The sequence below is a fragment of the Pleurodeles waltl genome, chromosome 6 (genome assembly GCF_031143425.1).
Source record: "Pleurodeles waltl isolate 20211129_DDA chromosome 6, aPleWal1.hap1.20221129, whole genome shotgun sequence".
NCBI classification, from domain to species: domain Eukaryota; kingdom Metazoa; phylum Chordata; class Amphibia; order Caudata; family Salamandridae; genus Pleurodeles; species Pleurodeles waltl.
The window spans coordinates 209272511-209288171 of NC_090445.1; positions in this window are offsets into that span (position 1 = coordinate 209272511).

Below are 15661 nucleotides of genomic sequence, written 5' to 3' on the forward strand. Positions count from 1 at the left end.
GCCACCAACTACCGCTCTGACTCTTCTCTCACTCTCCGTCCTCAGCATTTCACAGCAACGTCGGAGTTTACATCACTATGGAATGCAGAAGATCAGAATACCACAGACTGCTTTTACGTTGGTGTTAAAAGAGCCAGATCTTGGATTACAGCATTAGGTCTTTGGAGCTCCAGACCTTCTTTAGCTGAATGAAGACAGCCCTTGATTTGCTGATTCTTGCCTTGATGTCAGCATCTGTGCTGCCCTGTTCATCAGTGCCACTGCCCAGGTAGGTGATGGCCTCAACCTCTCCTGGTGTATCACCTGCAAGAGTGAACGCAGTTGTGTTGGCCATATTTACCTTCAAGATCTTGTTGTTTTTTTCCCCCTGTGGGTGTTGAGGCCAAGTTGTGCTGACATGGCTGACATATTGTTGGTCTCTTGCCTCTGCAGATGGGTATGGGAGGTGTAGGGCCAAGTCATCTGCAAAGTCCAGGTCGTTGAGCTGCATCCAAGGTGTTCATTAGATCCTATTTTGTCTCCTTGCTGTGGATGTCTTCACAATCCAGTATATGGCCAGCAGGAAGAGAAAAGGCTAGAGCAAACAACCCTGGCGTACTCTGGTCCTCATTTGGAAGACTTCCGTGAGTTGTCCTTCATGGACTATCATGCAGGTCATTCCCTCATAAGAGTTCCTGATTATTCTTACAAGTTTATCTGGCACACCATTTTGGCAGAGGAGTTTCCAAAGGGTCTCTCTGTCCACGCTGTGAATGCCTTCTCATAGTCGATGACGTAGAGGAGAGAGTTCCATTCCATCAACTGCTCCATGATGATGTGCAGTGTTGCAATATGGTTTGTGCAGAATCTGTCTTTGAAGAAGCCAGCTTCCTGATCTTGCAACTGAGCATCGACTTGTTCATACTATTCAGGATGATTCTGTTGAACACTTTGCTTGGGGTTGACAGACGTGTGTGTCTCTGTAGTTTTTGAAGTTACTCAAGTCACCTTTCTTGGGGATCTTGATGAGATATTCCTCCTTCCAGTATGATAGCACTTTTTTCTCTTCCCAGATCCTTCCAAATATGGTGTACACCATGTCTACTGATGTTTCAATGTCTGTCATCAGTGCCTCTGCAGGAATATTGTCAGGTCCTGCTGCCTTCCCATTTCTCAGATGTTTGATGGCTTGCCGTATTTCTTTCTTGGTTGGTCTGCGCAGTCACCTCGCAAGTGCTTGTCAGCTGGCTGTATGTCTGGTTTAGACTGAAGAACTGCTGAACCAGCTCGTGTTGCAAAGTTCTCCACCCATCTTCGTTGTTGGCATTCTTGCAGAGCTTGAAACTTGTTACTGAGGGAGACTGAGTACTCACTTTGTTTCTGTGCATCTTGAAGAGGGTGGTGTTTCAATCGCTGGCGTTTGTTTGTCGGTTCCATCCATGATTTCTTCAGCTTTAGCTTTAGTCTGGCCAAGACAAAGTGATGGTCTGATGCTACATCCGCTCCTCTCATCACTGTCACATCCTGAAGGGACCTCCAGAACGTCTTGGCAACTGAGACATGGTTGATCGGATTCTCTGGTGAAAAGTCTGGTGACACTCATGTCGCTTTGTATATTCTTTTGTGTGGGAATACACTACCGCCTTTCATCAGACTGTTCAGGGCACAGAGATCTGTGAGCCACAGTTATGGCTGCCAATGACTTCGTCGTACCCAGTGCTGTTGCTTCCAATCTTGGCACTGACGTCCCCCTTCAGTATGGAGATGTCTCTCTTAAGGCATTTTTCCAGGATGGACTGGAATCTGTTGCAAAACTGTTCTCTTTCTCTCTTATCTGCTGTTATTTGTAGATACATAGCTCTGGATAATATTCATGTTAATCATCTTTTTCTTTGTGTGGAAGGTCGCTGTGATGATTATGGGACCATAGGCTTCCCATCTAATCAGAGCTCTGTTGGCTGCTGGTGTTACCATCAGTGATACTTCCGGAGTATGTGGGGCGTTCTCTCCTTTGTGTCCAGAATACAGTTGCATTCCTCCTGGAGTCAGTCTTTTGTTTCCGGATTGTGTTCATCTGGTCTTGCTGATGCCAAGCAGGGCAAAGTTATATTTTTTCATCTCTGCTGCCACTTAGGATGTCTTGCCCCCCACATTTCATGTCCCGATACTGATGGCCTTGGTTAAAAAGCAGGTGGATCAGCTTTGTAGCTTCCAGGAACCTCTGGTTTTACCACAAGGTGTCATAGCTCTCCTTGATTGAGATTCCTCTCTTCCCAAGGTGGGGAAGTCTTTTGGTTGCCGTTTCTGTGGCTAGGATTTTTTTTTTTTTTACATGGTGGGGTAGCTAGCCCCATGTATAACCCTCCTCCTTTCACAGCTGGGCATGGGACTGGACATGGCGGAGATTCCACAGGGGTGGTAATCTTGATTCACACATTTCCATCCACAGTCACCAGAGTATACATAGACCCTCTAGGTAGCATGTTGGAGTGTCAGGTCTGTTGGAGGGTACCACTCAACATGGAAAGAGAGGTCCCTGCAATCGACTTGAGCTAAGGGAGGTCAAAAAGCATGAGGTGCAGGTACTCTTGTATGGAGCAAAGACATAGTCCATTCTTTTTTCATCTACCAGACTGACCATGAACGTCTGGTCCACAGCCTTCAAATGCATTAATTGCATGAAACTATTGACTGTGTGACCAACTCCACTGTGGGCAGGCGACTGGATACCCACAGTTAGGCATCAACAGGTACACCAGACGTGGAACATAATAGGGATATATACACTATGAGAAGTTTGGGTCACCTCACACATAAAATTGTTTGCAGCACTGATTACACAATACAAGCTCCACAAATCTAATTTTTTCAGATTTCTCCAAATACAACATGTTTTAGAGAAATACAAAGAGGTCATCAATCCCATTCCTGACTACAGCCCAACTCAGGCCTACCCGGCCCATGATGTGATCAAGAGCAAAGGAATATCGGATCTTTACAAATTATTGGTTTTGAGTACTCCAGACCTGCTCTCACTAGTGAAGGAGCAATGGATTACAGATGTTGGAGACTTAAACAGTGATGACTGGCTAGGAGCCAAGAAGGCAGCCAGAACACAAGCAGTCTCCTTGAGGTTGATCTTGGTACAATTTAAATAAGGTCATCAAATCTATGATACTCCGGAGAAACTAAACAAATTGCACAGGTGATCGACTACAGAGCGCACCTGCTACGGGTTAAAGGCAGGAACCTTGCTACATATGATAGGGAATTGGCCACCAATTCATACATTCTGGTCTAGGGTCCACACTACCCTAAAAAACATCCTAGGCTACCCTGTAGCTCATAAGTCACGCAGGGCCCTTCTAGGCATACACCAGGGCTGCAATGGCACGACCGTGGATAAAACACTGTACAATACTGGCTGCTTGGTAGCCAAAAGGGACATTTGCAAGCTCTGGCATTCACCAGAGACCCCCAACATTGGCAGAATGGCTACATGACATGCATCACTGCACCCTCTTAGAGGCCACAGTTTATGAAACACACAGATGACCAGGTGAACAAAAAATATGGGGCACATGGGTGGACCACTTTCATAACGTGTTACCACAAACTAAATGTTAATTGACTCCAAGATGTATGTGTAATATCTTGCTATATAACTCTATATTTACTCAAAACTACTGGCTGCATTGGTATGTTGTGCTGCTGTAAATTAGACCTGATTGGTACATGCTGTTTTTGTTTAACTTGTTATAGAAAATCAGTAAAAAGAAATTTAAAAAAATATATAGATAAAAACTCGTCATAGGAAATTCATATAAAATGGAATTGTATTAAATCAAACTGCTAATGTGAAATCGTATATACAAATGCATATTGCACATTGCTAATGATGCACGAAAATATACATCCATAAAAGTTTTAACAAGTTCTCAAGAAGATTTTCTGATGTAAGAAGAGAAGCTGGCAGTCAGGGATTAGAAATGCATAATCGCCCAAGACTTCGAGTAATTAATGTTAGCCTACAGTTTTTTCATTGCTTTTCCTTCTACTATCTCCATTGTTTGTGTCTAGTAAGTCAGACATAAGTGATAGGATATGTTAATTGCAGGTGTGGGCCCAACTAGAAACATGCAAGTTAATGTAAAGTATCTTTAAATTGCAGATAGAGCTACATTTTGTTTTTCACAAATCATTTTGTAGAAGGTGAATTGTTCTGTAGAAACCATTCTTTTTTTTCAGTTACTGGGATTTACTGTTTTTAGGGCTCATCGATAGACAGATACAGTTAAGTCTGGAGTTGGAAGTGTATAGAGTGGGCTTTGGGTCTGCCTTTTGCTCTTGACTGGATGGTTCAATCCCCTGGACCATTTCTGCATACATCACTTCTAATTAGATAAGTTGTGTCCTCTTGCTGAGTGGAGATGACTACTCTAGGCCTCATCTACAGGCAGCTTTTACCTAATGTGGACCGTAACAAAACTTATAGTGGGCTCTGGGGGGCACTGCCTGCCATTGGTTGGCTATATTATCACTCACTCATTTGCTTTGCTTGCTTTGTATTAAATAATTTCTTTGTCTTCTTGTGTTTGTCCCTTCCCATGGAGAACAGCTTTTTTGTCTTCTAGCCTTCCCCCACTCACAGACAGAAGCGGTCTGGTTTGTGAAATGATTCTTGGTGACATTCTGAAAGCTTCCCTGGGAATACGTTCCACCCATTGCTTATCATTGGTTTTGTGTTTTTCTTTCTTTTAATTCACCTTTGCTTGCTTTCTATTTGCTGACTTTACTTGTTCTAGGCAGTCTAGCTTGAATTCATTTAGCATATTTACTGTATTCTTCCACGAGTGCTCGCTTTCTGTAAGCAGGCCTTTAGATCTTGTTCTCATCTTGTCACTTTTGCTGTGAATTTAAAGGCAGATACCAAATGTCAGGCTCCGTCTTCCAAGGGAGCTTTGTGTTTATTTATTTTTCTCTGGTTTCAAAGTGAGAGGATTTATGTGACAATCTTGCTGTGAAATGAAATGCTTTTTCCTAGCACCCAACAAAATTTAAATGTGAGTGAATGAACTGTGCTGATATTTCAGAATAGATTAGAATTAGTAAAACACAAATGAAGCCCTTTTTGTAATTCTGATGTATGGAGGAAACAATTTAATACAATTAAAACTAATTAATACAGTAAGTGATGTCATTTGCACACACTACTGGTTGTGTGCTGTATACTTTTATCAGTAAAAGTGTATGTGCAAACGTAATGATCATTTCAAATAAAAACTTGTTGTCTTTAATGCCAGTGGGGAACCACACCAGGCATACTATGCCACTCTACTCTGGAACACTCCACAATACTCTATGCCACTCTACACCCCTTCCACTTTAAGACACTCTACACCAATCAACCCTATGACACTTTACTATACTCTGCTTTTTCCTTTTAGCATGCCATGAAAGTGCATGTGGTTTTTTGCATTCTCTTTCTCGTGAGCCGTTTCCCCCCTCAAATAGCCCATTCCCATGCACACTCCAAGTTGCTGCTTCAGTCCTCCCCTCAAATAACTCACTCCCCAGCACGCTCCATGTTGCTTCTTCATTCCTCAAATTCCAGCTCATCAATCTCTGTGCCTGCTCCTCACTTTATTTGCTTGTTTAATGTATTCTCCCTGCAATGTTCCTCTTCCCACTTTAAGTACCCCGTACATTAACTTCCCTCCCAGGTACTCTTCTGCTGCACTCACACCGCTCTTGTTGAGTCAACTTGGAACTGTAAAAATGATGATACACGCATGCACATACATCACAGTGTCATGCCATGCACTAACAAGTCATTTTGCTTCTTTTTCATTAAGCATCAGCTAAACAAGTATTTCTTTTTGCTAGTGATGAACAACATCAGCAAATAACATTACCGAAACCAACAGGTCAAAAAGGTAAGACTTGTGATTTTTTTTTTCTCTTTATTTTAGCCTTTGTCCCTCTTTTCCTCATGTCGTATCCAATTCTGATGCAACATATTTTAATCTTAACATTTATTGAGTTGGCATAAATCAACATAAAATGACTTGTGCCTCATTTGATTATTTTAGTTAAAACAAATATGGAAAAAACAGTATGCTTACTGCTTAGAAAAGGTATAGAAGAAAAAGTTACTTACCTTTGGTAACGCTTTTTCTGGTGGATACAGTAGCTACCTGTGGATTCCTCACTTTATAAATTCTCCAAATGCACCAGCATTTGACAGACATTTTCTTCCGAGCTCCCCACGTCTACGAGGACATCACAATTGCATGGCTCTGCACGCGACACCTTCGGACGTCATCGTGGCAATAAGAATTCCTCGCCGGCGTGCTGACATCAGTTTCACCATTTTTTACATGCCTTTGAGGCGAACAGGTGAATAATGACCGCACAAGAACAATATATATCAATCCAAATACAAATATAAACCACAATATCTGTTTATATAAAAACACCAAAACATATATACATTTATATTAAAAGAAGTCTTGGTATGACCAGACAGGCAACGGGGAGGCGGGTGGGACTGTGAGGAATCCACAGGTAGCTACTGTATCCACCAGAAAAAGCATTACTGAAGGTAAGTAACTTGTTCTTCTGATGGATACAACTACCTGTGGATTCCTCACCTTATGAATAGAATCCCAAAGCAATCCCGCACTCTGAGGTGGGTGCCTGACTGGTCAAACCAAGAAATCCTGCAAAACAGGACGTGCAAAATAGCCGTCCCTCCTAACTTCGGAGTTCAAGTAATAATGCTTCGCAAAAGTGTGGAGGGAAGCCCAAGTTGCGGTCTTACAAATTTCAACAACTGGGACACCTCTACCCAAGGCCGAAGTGGCAGACTTAGCCCTGGTGGAATGGGCCCTAATACCTTCAGGAGGAACCTTATTTGCTGGCAAATAACAAATCTCTATGCAAAGAATGTCCCACCTGGAAAGAGTTCTCTTGTGGACGGCTCCGCCCTTCATCTTGCCTACATACCCAACAAAAAGTTGATCATCAACTCTAAAGTCTCTTGTCCTCTCAATGTACAAACTCAGAGCCCTTCTTGGATCCAAGCAATGAAGTCTTTCCTCCTCCTTCGATGGATGTGGAGGAGGGTAAAAGGACGAGAGTGTTATAGACTGACCCATATGAAAGGGAATGACCACTTCAGGAAGGAAAGCTGCCCTGGTTCTAAGGTTGTAAAATGAGGTTTTACACTAAGAGCCTGAAGCTTACTCACACTTCTAGCTAACGTAACAGCCATTAGGAAAACTGTTTTTAAAACTAAAAGCATCAACGGGCAAGAATGCATAGGCTCAAACAGTAAATCCATCAAAAAAAGTCAGAACCAAATTCAAATCCCACTGAGGCCTGACAAACAGAGTGGGAAGAAACTTGTTAGTCAAGCCATTAAGGAACCTAATAACTATAGGAGACTTACACAAGGAAGGCTGATCAGGAAGGCAAAGAAAGGCAGACCGCGCTGACAAATAACCCTTCACAGTCGGAACTGCACAACCTTTCTGCGCCAAGGAAAGGGCAAAAGGCAAAACATCAGACAAATGGGTCTTTAAGGGATCAATTTACCTCTCTCCACACCAAGTAACAAATTTTGCCCATCTGTTGCCATAGACCGTCTTGGTGGTGTGTCGCCTGGCCGATAAGATAACATCCACCACTTCAGATTGCCCAGTTCAATTTCCAGGCATGTAGGTACAGGCTCTGGAGGTGGGGGTGTAGAACCTGCCCCTGCGACTGCAGAGGAGGTCTACCCTGTAAGGGAGATGGAGCAGCAGGCACAGTGAGCGTTGGAGAAGATCTGTGTACCACATCTTTCTTGGCCAATCTGGGGCTATTAAAATGACTTGAGCCCAATCTTGGCGAATCTTCCTCAGAACTCGAGGAATCAAAAGGTATAAGGGGGGGAACGTAAAGCAATTGGTCGCACCAAGACATCTGAAACGGGTCCCCCCCAACACCCCTACACCAGATACTGGAGGCTGCTGAACGACGGGCAGTGTGTGTTCTCCTGAGTGGCAAACAGGTCTATCCGTGGAAATCCCCACATCCGGAAGATGTGAAGAACCAGGTCTGGATGGAGACGCCACTCGTGAGCGGCCAAAAAAAAGGCAACAGACTGTTCACATGTACGTTGAGAACTCGGGCCAGATAGTTTGCTACTATACAAATCCGATGGTCCTTTGCCCAGGACCAGAGCCGCAGAGCCTCTCTGCAGAAAAGGTACGACCCTACTCCTCCCTGCTTGTTGATGTACCACATTGCAGTAATGTTGTCCGTCAAGACTTGAACTGACTGACTGCAAAGGGACGGGAGGAAAGCCTTGAGAGCCAGATGTATTGCCCTTAATTCTAACAGACTGATGTGAAACATCTGTTCCATGGGAGACCAATGAACTTTGATCTCCAGGTCCCCCAGATGAGCTCCCCACCCTAGATTGGGAGCATCTGTTATGACCGTGGCCACCGGAGGTGGTAGATCAAACGGCCTTCCTTGGGAAAGGTTGCCATCCACAGCCCACCATCGTAGATCCACTGCAGCATTTATGGAGATAGTTATCGAGTCCCAGAGATCCCCTTTGTGTTGAAACCACTGCTTGCGGAGGCACCACTGGAGAGCCCTCATGTGCCAACATGCATGAGTGACCAACAGAATGCAAAAAGCGAACAGACCGAGCAGACGTAGGACCTTGAGGACTGGAACAGACTCTCCATTCTGAAACATTAGAATCAACGCCTGAATGTCCTGAATCTTCTTCTGAGGAGGAGGGTAGGCCAAATTCAACGTTGTGTCCAGTACTACCCCTATGAACATGAGGCGCTGAGAGGGCTACAGGTGAGATTTGGGCACATTTACTGTAAAGCCCAGGTTGAACAACAACTGGGTTGTCACTTGCAAGTGATGCAGCAAGAGCTCTGGGGACCCGGCTTTGATCAGCCAATCGTCCAGGTAAGGGAATATAGATACTCCCTTCCTTCAGAGGTCTCCTGCAACCACTGGCATCACCTTTGTGAAGACTCAACCAAAAGGAAGGACCGCAGACTGGTAGTGTTGCGACCCTACCACAAACCGGAGATGCTTCCTCTGAGACTTCAGAATGGGGATATGAAAATAAGCATCCTGCAAGTTGACAGACACCATCCTGTCTTCCTTGTTCAACACAAGAAGCACCAGTGCTAGAGTCAGCATTTTGAACTTCTCCTGTTTGAGGAACCAATTCAAAATCCTCAGATCCAGGATAGACCTCAATCGACCATCCTTCTTGGGAATCAGGAAATACCTTGAATAACATCCCTGACCCTTCTCCTGCTCCGGAACGAACTCTATTGCACCTTTTAACAAAAGGACCTGCACCTCCTGTGGAAGCAACAGATGATCTTCCGTGCAAATAAATGACGGGCAGGGATGGGAAGGGGAAACTCCTGAAAAGGAAGGGCATAACCTTTCCCCACAATATTCAGCACTCAAGAGTCCGATGTAATCAACTCCCACTCATGGAGAAAACAAGATAACTTTCCCCCTACAGGAGAAATATGATGCAAAATGGAGAGAAAACTGTAAACTTCGTACTTGTATAGCGCACTACTCACCCGTTAGGGTCTCAAGGCTCTGTACGCATACCGCTGTGGAACCCCTCCTGGCTTTTCCCTGTGAGGTGCCCACTCCTGGGCAACCTCCAAGGTGAAGCCAGGCATCCCAGCGCTGGTGGGGCCGTTGTGGAGATTAAGATTAAGCAAGCTATTGCCCAGAGTAACAGAGTGGGACCCATGAATTAGATTAAGCACCAATGCGAGAATGATCAGGTCTGAGGAAATTGAGCTCAAGACCCGCCGAGGCGGGAATTGAACCCTGGTCCCGGGCCAGATTTCTGCATCAGGGTCTGCCGCTCTAACCATTGAGCCACACTTCTCCACTAGGGCTGCTTTCCTTAATGGGCTCTGTAGGAGGCTGGCCTGGCTTGTAGTGGGTACCAGAGGTACTTACACCTTGTGCCAGGTCCAGTTATCCCTTATTAGTGTAGAAGAGGTGTTTCTAGCAGCTTAGGCTAATAGAAGGTAGCTATAGCAGAGCAGCTTAGGCTGAACTAGGAGACATGCAAAGCTCCTACTATACCACTGGTGTCATATGCACAATATCATAAGAAAACACAATACACAGATATACTAAAAATAAAGGTACTTTATTTTTATGACAATATGCCAAAAGTATCTCAGTGAGTACCCTCAGTATGAGGATGCCAAATATACACAAGATATATGTACACAATACCAAAAATATGCAGTAATAGCAAAAGGAAGTAATGCAAGCAGTGTAAAGTTACAATAGATTGCAATAGGAGCACATAGGTATAGGGGCAACACAAACCATATACTCCAAAAGTGGAATGCGAACCACAAATGGACCCCAAATCTATGTGAGCTTGTAGAGGGTCGCTGGGACTGTAAGAAAACAGTGAGGGTTAGAAAAATAGCCCACCCCAAGACCCAGAAAAGTAGGTGTAAAGTGCACCTATATTCCCCAGAGAGCACAGAAGTCGTGATAGGGGAATTCTGCAAGGAAGACCAACACCAGCAATGCAACAACAGTCGATTTCCGGACCTGAGTACCTGTAAGATAAGGGGACCAAGTCCAAGAGTCGCGACAGTGTCGAGAGTGGGCAGGAGCCCAGGAAATGCCAGCTGAGGGTACAAGGAAGCTGCCACCGGATGGAAGAAGGTTGGTGTTTTGCAAGAACGAAGAGGACTAGGAACTTCCCCTTTGGAGGATGGATGTCCCACGTCGTGAAGCTTGCAGAGGTGTTCCCACGCAGAAAGACCGCAACAAGCCTTGCTAGCTGCAAGGGTCGCGGTTAGGGTTTTTGGATGCTGCTGTGGCCCAGGAGGGACCAGGATGTCGCCACTTGGATGAGGAGACAGAGGGGGCGCCCAGCAAGTCAGGGAGCCCTCACAGAAGCAGGCAGCACCCGCAGAAGTACTGGAACAGGCACTTTAAAGAGGAGTGAACCGGAGTCCACCCGAAGTCAGAAAAGGGAGTCCCACGACGCCGGAGGACAACTCAGAAGGTTGTGCACTGCAGGTTAGAGTCTCGGGGACCCAGGCTTGGCTGTGCACGAAGGAAATCCTGGAAGAGTGCACGGGAGCCGGAGCAGCTGCAAATCACGCGGTACCCAGCAATGCAGTCTAGCGTGGGGAGGCAAGGACTTACCTCCACCAAACTTGGACTGAAGAGTCACTGGACTGTGGGAGTCACTTGGACAGAGTTGCTGAGTTCCAGGGACCACGCTCGGCGTGCTGAGAGGGGACCCAGAGGACCGGTGATGCAGTCTTTTGTTGCCTGCGGTTGCAGGGGGAAGATTCCGTCGACCCACAGGAGATTTTTTCAGAGCTCCTGGTGCAAGAAGGAGGCAGGCTACCCCCAGAGCATGCACCACCAGGAAACAGGAGAGAAAGCCGGCAGGATGAAGCGATACAAGGTTGCAGTAGTCGTCTTTGCTACTTTGTTGCGGTTTTGCAGGCGTCCTGAGCAGTCAGCGGTCGATCCTTTGGTAGAAGGTGAAGAGGGAGATGCAGAGGAACTCTGGTGAGCTCTTGCATTCGGTATCTGAAGAATTCCCCAAAGCAGAGACCCTAAATAGCCAGAAAAGGAGGTTTGGCTACCTAGGAAGGAGGATAGGCTAGTGAGAAAGGTAAGAGCCTATCAGAAGGAGTTTCTGACATCACCTGATGGCACTGGCCACTCAGAGCAGTCCAGTGTGCCAGCAACACCTCTGAATCCAAGATGGCAGAGGTCTGGGACACACTGGAGGAGCTCTGGGCACCTCCCCTGGGAGGTGCAGGTCAGGGGAGTGGTCACTCCCCTTTCCTTTGTCAAGTTTCGCACCAGAGCAGGGCTGGGGGAATCCCTGAACCGGTGTAGACTGGCTTATGCAGAGATGGGCACCATCTGTGCCCATCAAAGCATTTCCAGAGGCTGGGGGAGGCTACTCCTCCCCAGCCCTGACACCTTTTTCCAAAGGGAGAGGGTGTAACACCCTCTCTCAGAGGAAGTCCTTTGTTCTGCCTTCCTGGGCCAGGACTGCCTGGACCCCAGGAGGGCAGAAACCTGTCTGAGGGGTTGGCAGCAGCAGCAGCTGCAGTGGAGACCCCGGAAAGGCAGTTTGGCAGTACCCGGGTTCTGTGCTAGAGACCCGGGGGATCATGGAATGGTCTCCCCAATGCCAGAATGGAATTGGGGTGACAATTCCATGATCTTAGACTTGTTACATGGCCATGTTCGGAGTTACCATTGTGAAGCTATACATAGGTAATGACCTATGTATAGTGCACGCGTGTAATGGTGTCCCCGCACTCACAAAGTCCGTGGAATTTGCCCTGAACGATGTGGGGGCACCTTGGCTAGTGCCAGGGTGCCCACACACTAAGTAACTTTGCACCCAACCTTCACCAGGTGAAGGTTAGACATATAGGTGACTTATAAGTTACTTAAGTGCAGTGGTAAATGGCTGTGAAATAATGTGGACGTTATTTCACTCAGGCTGCACTGGCAGGCCTGTGTAAGAATAGTCAGATCTCCCTATGGGTGGCAAAAGAAATGCTGAAGCCCATAGGGATCTCCTGGAACCCCAATACCCTGGGTACCTCAGTACCATATACTAGGGAATTATAAGGGTGTTCCAGTATGCCAATGTGAATTGGTGAAATTGGTCACTAGCCTGTTAGTGACAATTTGGAAAGCAGAGCGAGCAGAACCACTGAGGTTCTGGTTAGCAGAGCCTCAATGAGACAGTTAGGCATCACACAGGGAAAACATACAGGGCACACTTATGAGCACTGGGGCCCTGCCTGGCAGGGTCCCAGTGACACATAGACTAAAACAACATATATACAGTGAAATATGGGGGTAACATGCCAGGCAAGATGGTACTTTCCTACAGGCTCCCCCAGTGGAAGAGGATTAACCGGAAGGCTGCTGAGTGGCTCCTCGAATCCCAACCCTCCCCTGACCTCTATAAGATCTGTAAAGAGGGTCGGCAGGCTGCTAAATGCTGGATTGTGGCCTTCCAGGGAAAGAGGACCCCCGGCCAAAACCCCTGAACCTTCGAAAAGAACAGAGGGGTGTAGACAATGGAGCTTGGAGTCCCAAAGACCTTGCAGTAGCTCTGCTGTCTTTAAATCGTTCTAAAGCGGAGTCTGCTTTGGACCCAGAAAGGAAAGTCCATAAGAGTGGTCTGAACATCAGTGGAGAAACGAGAAGCCCTGAGCCAGGCATGCCTCCGGTTTGCCACTGGAGTGGCCATTGCCCTGGCAACCGAATCTGCTGTGTCCAAGCCAGACTGAATAACCTGCTTGGCTGCCGCTTGACTGTCCAAAAGGAGTTCATCAAACTGTCCCTGCACATCCTGAGGCAATCTTGGCACAACAGCTCTTGCCGAGTCCATCAGGGCATGGATATACCTCCCCAGCACACACACAGCATTGAGAGACTTCAAAGCCATACTGCACGAGGAGAAGACCTTTTTAGCTGTTTGCTCCATATGCTTAAACTCCCTACCTGAAGGAGTCATCGGGAAGGGAGCAGGAGCAGACCTCGCAAAACAAGAGGCTTGCACCACCAAACTCTCAGGTGTAGGATGCTGAGAAAGAAACTGGGATCCCCTGGAGCAACTCTGTACCTCCTAGCCACAGTCCTGGAAACCGCTGGAGTCGTGACAGCCTTCCAAATGTCCAGAATGGGCTCAGTAAGGGCATTGTTAAAAGGAAGAGGCTCAGAAGATGTAGCCGATGGATGTAACACCACAGTTAAAATGTTTATCTTCGTCTCTGATGCCGGCAAAGGAAGGTCCAAAACCTCAGCAGCCTTTCTCATTACACTGTGGTAAGAAGCTGCCTGTGCTGTGAGCTCTCCAGGGGATGGGAAATCCCACTCAGGGGATGTATCCTAGCCACTTGCAGAGTCTAGGCCTTGAAATTCACCCATAGGCTCTGGAATTTTTCCTTCCTCCAACAGCTGTTGCCGATACTCCTGCTCCTCCAAGAGCCTCAAGGCCCTTCTCCTCGACCTCAAACGCGGCGTCAACAGAGAATTAGCCGATGTTGACTTCAAAGCAGATGGATGCTACGGCAGAGGAGAGGATGGAAAGACACTGTGCAAACGGTATCCATCTGGCGCCGGCATCGACTCTATCGGCGCCGTCAGCAGCATCATCAGGGGTGGCAAAGTCATCAGTGCCGAACCAGCACCTTCACCCAGATAGAAGGGTACAAACGGAGCCTGCTTGTACACTACCGGCGAACCCAGCGTAAACGCTAACAGACCCGTGGGACCAGCAGGCGCACCAGCAGGAGCCATAGCTCTTTAAAAATGCTAAACATAGCATTGAGGAACGTTGATGGATCGGCTCCCGGAGTCGGAAGGCAGGAAACCTCTGCTCCTCCTGAGGTGTCTGAACCAACTCCGATGCCTGCATACCAGACTCCAGACCTTGAGTGGACACAGGATAAAACTGAGCTGTAGGGTTCACTAGGGACTCAGAGATCTCTATCAACATCGGAGCTGGAGAACCCTGTGGACTCTGAGGAGTCACCGCAGGACTGATCTCCCATGCCGCCGTCTTGGAGGGGACCGAGGCAAACACCGATCCCTGGAAGAACGGCGTTGAGATCTGTGCCGACGTTGCTTCTTATGCGACCTCGAGGACTTATGTGAAGAAGTATCCCTCGCCTTTGATCTTCAATTACCCCTTTTCTCCTTCTTAGCTTTCGCCAAGAAGAGCTTAGCCGCTCTCTCCTTCAAGGTCTTCGGGGTCATCCGCTGGCAGGACATGCATCCCTCCACGCTGTGGTCCGAGCTCAGGCACTACAAGCAATTCTCATGAGGATCTGTCATCGACATGCGACCAACCGTACTCATAACAAGGCTTAAATCCAGATTTTTTTTCGGTGGAGACATTGTAACGCTAAACAACAACTCCCCAAAACAGTAACTTTTCGAGGTAGGAAAAAAACGTTCGCGTTGACGGCACGGGAAAACAGGAACGGACGTCAGCATGCTGGCGAGGACTTCTTATTGCCACGATGGCGTCAGACAGAGTTGCGTGCGGAGCCGTACAATTGTGATGTCCTCGTCAATGTGGGGAGCTAGGAAGAAAATTTCTGTTGAATGCTGGTGCATCGAGAGAATTCATAAGGTGAGGAATCCACAGGTAGTTGTATCCATCAGAAACAATTTCTATATAATGCACATCACAGGACAATATGAATTTTCTGGCACAAAGAAAAGGAATTATTGGTTCTGAATAACAGTGACCTAAAACCATTGTTTAATAAGTACTGGCAAAGTGAACAGGTTGCACCCTTTCGACCTACTGGCTTTAACAGTGCTGAATATCATTTTTGCAGATGTTCTGAAGTACAGACAAAAAAATAAAAAGCACTATGACTTGTATGAGCGAGTCATAACCAGGGCCACTAGAATTATGCGGCAGGCAGTTGCGGGTCGTGGGCGGGGTGGCATGTGGACGGGAGGGGTGGGATGGGGAGGAAATAAACATTAATCACAACAACAACAAAAAAAAACAAAAAAAGACAAAAAAAACACACCTGCACGCTGCCACTCTGCTCCGCTCCTCCGTCTCCTCCTCCCTGCGGCCAAT